General features: G+C 43.2%; 1 pseudogene; it reads right to left on the bottom strand.

Annotated features, from left to right (window-relative positions):
• Nucleotides 1–335: 335 nt before the first annotated feature.
• Nucleotides 336–1,727, bottom strand: LOC149243803 (protein NARROW LEAF 1 pseudogene; annotated as a pseudogene).
• Between the last annotated feature and the right edge of the window lie 848 nt (nt 1,728–2,575).

Here is a 2,575-nt window from a genome sequence, read left to right as displayed (position 1 = left end):
ACTAGAAATAGGAAACGTAAACATAACCAGAAACAAAACAAGACTAGAATTGTGACTATAGAATTTTGACGGATAAGCAACTTGAGCCCACCCATCTCCCTGCATATATCATGCACTTAAAAACTGGTGGTGTTGTAGAAGTGTAATCCCAACAGAGGAATGGAAATGATAATAGGAACAAGAACTGAATGGAAAAGAGGTATACTAGTCACGCCTCTACTGACATTGATCTGAACAGTGTTGCCTGTCATCAAATGGGTATGTAGCACAGGGTAGAGACTTCCATCGGTCGGGTAGATCTAATCTTCGATTCATTGCCCATTATTTTTAACAAAAATTTACTTGGGAATATCGACCTCCAAACTAAACTGTTCTATTGAATGACATATGGCAAGCTATTAGTTATTTCAAAAGTGAAAATCTCTACATACGCCACCAATAAGGCATTGGTTCACTAGTGAGGTCAGCATAGTTTAACCCAACCACCAGGCTTCACTATCACTGTTGTCTGCACCACCTAAATGGCATAACAGGAAAGCACGAGGCGATTTTTGTAGAAAAATTACCATCCAGACTTTTCACCTAAAGCAACGGAAGTCACTCATGGGCAAGTTTCTTGAATTAATTCTTATAAGTAAACAATAAAAATAAAATGTAGTTTACCTACCACTTGAATCGGTTTAGTATCCTCTGGAAACTTATCCTCTGGCACAGAGCCTCAATCCTGCTTGTATGAGCTCACATCCATTTCCTCAGCATCTAATTTCATTGCTCTGGAACTCTTGGAACCCTGTGGTACAGGCAAATTCAAGGCCTTCTTTGTGTCTCTGACATTTATAGGGACGACTAGATAATCACAATCGACCTGTGGCAGAGCATCTAGATGGTGACCTCTTACAGTCTTGGGACATTTTATTTACTTGTCTTAGTCAACGCATTTTTGCTCTCTTTTCTGCTTAATTTCTTCACTGATTTCGAGGTCGGAAAGACACCTGTCGTCTTCTTTGGCACATAACCCATACCTTCGGCTCCATCTTCCTCTGCGGAATCTTGTACAAGAATCCAACCTGACGAGAGCCAGTTCGACTTTTAACTATGGCTCCCAATGTTCCATATGTTTCTTGGCTTGCAACCTGTGAACCAGACCCAATGGTTTGATCACTTCCCCGCAAACCTTCTACAAGCTCCGTATACAACTGTTCCTTTGGTGTTGCTGCCGGTGCACCATAATATGAGAATTCAACAACATCAACATCACACCAAACACCACCAGGCCCCTCAAGAACAGAAGGTAGCCTCTGGACATCAAGAAGCCATTGCTTATGCACCTTTCTAGCCACAAACACAAGAATAGCAGGAATTATTGTCAGCACCCCCTGTCTAATGCGAAAACCAATTGCAGTCTTGATGTCCGCTTGGTAAGTGCTCCAGTGTTATCTGAATCTACTTCTTTCTGAACGCCACCAAAATAAGCTGCCCTCTCCTCAGCAGTACCGTTAAGCCGGTTTGATGGTGGCCAAAGAAAGTAAGCTGCACTACTTTCAGAATGCTGTCCACCTGATGCAAATGCCTGAAGAGGGGGGCTGTCCGAACGTGGATGACGGCCAGAATTACCGGTCACAGTCTGTTCACGATCCAAGGCTGACTCTTCTGATTGCATCGATCCTGAGTAACGCCTGCCTAGTCGTAAAGCTCTCGTGACATCCATCTCCTCACTGGGCCTACATGCAACGATCCCAATAGGACTGCTGCTGCTCCTGAGCTTTGAACCTGAGCTTCTTCTCCTGAGACATGGGAATTTCGGTGGCCTCGGTGTTTTCCTCCCCAACTTCTTCCTTGACCCCAACCACCACCTCACTAGCCAACAGCGCAGAACCTACTGGATCCCCTACCTCTTCTGAGTGAGCGGGTAGCAACTGTAGCGGCTCATCCACCATCTCCAAATACGGTTAAAAACCTCCAAATCTACACAAACTACCGCTATAACAGTAGACCTATAGCACATAATGCAGTACTTACTGTACTCGACTCAGCCGAGAACCATGGATTTGTATTGAGAAAGCAAAAACAAATAAAAACTAGAAATACCCACCGCTACCATCGCTATAAAATATGTATAAGATGGCAATATACAAAAGCAGAAGCTGGTGTTATCGGCATTTTAAACCCAACCCAGTGACACAAACTGATTTGGGCATTCTTTTCCCAATAACCCAACAATGAAACACACTCGGATATGCTTTTTTTAATGACCCTATAATGGAATAGATTTGGGTATAATTTCTACAGTGGCCCAGGAATGAAAACGAACTTGGGTATGAGCCCAAAAAATGAAAACTGAACTTGGGTATGATTCTTCACATCAGCTCAGCAATGTAAGCCGATTCGGATTTCATTTTCTGCACAGAATATTTCGTTCTGAGCAGAGACAATATACCTGAGAACCCAAACCGAATCCACCCAACATCATATGATAGTTTTCGGCAATATATGTTTCGCCGGTGCTAATACTAGTGCTGCGCTCCATCCCACTACTATTCCTCTGTCTCTTTCATTTCATCATAGCTCTTGAGTG

The sequence above is a fragment of the Pinus tabuliformis genome, chromosome 8 (assembly GCF_031772625.1).
Source record: "Pinus tabuliformis cultivar Carrire ecotype Pingquan chromosome 8, CPIR1, whole genome shotgun sequence".
NCBI classification, from domain to species: Eukaryota; Viridiplantae; Streptophyta; class Pinopsida; order Pinales; family Pinaceae; genus Pinus; species Pinus tabuliformis.
Note: the sequence above shows the minus strand (reverse complement) of the source record. Positions and strands in the feature narration are given on the sequence as shown.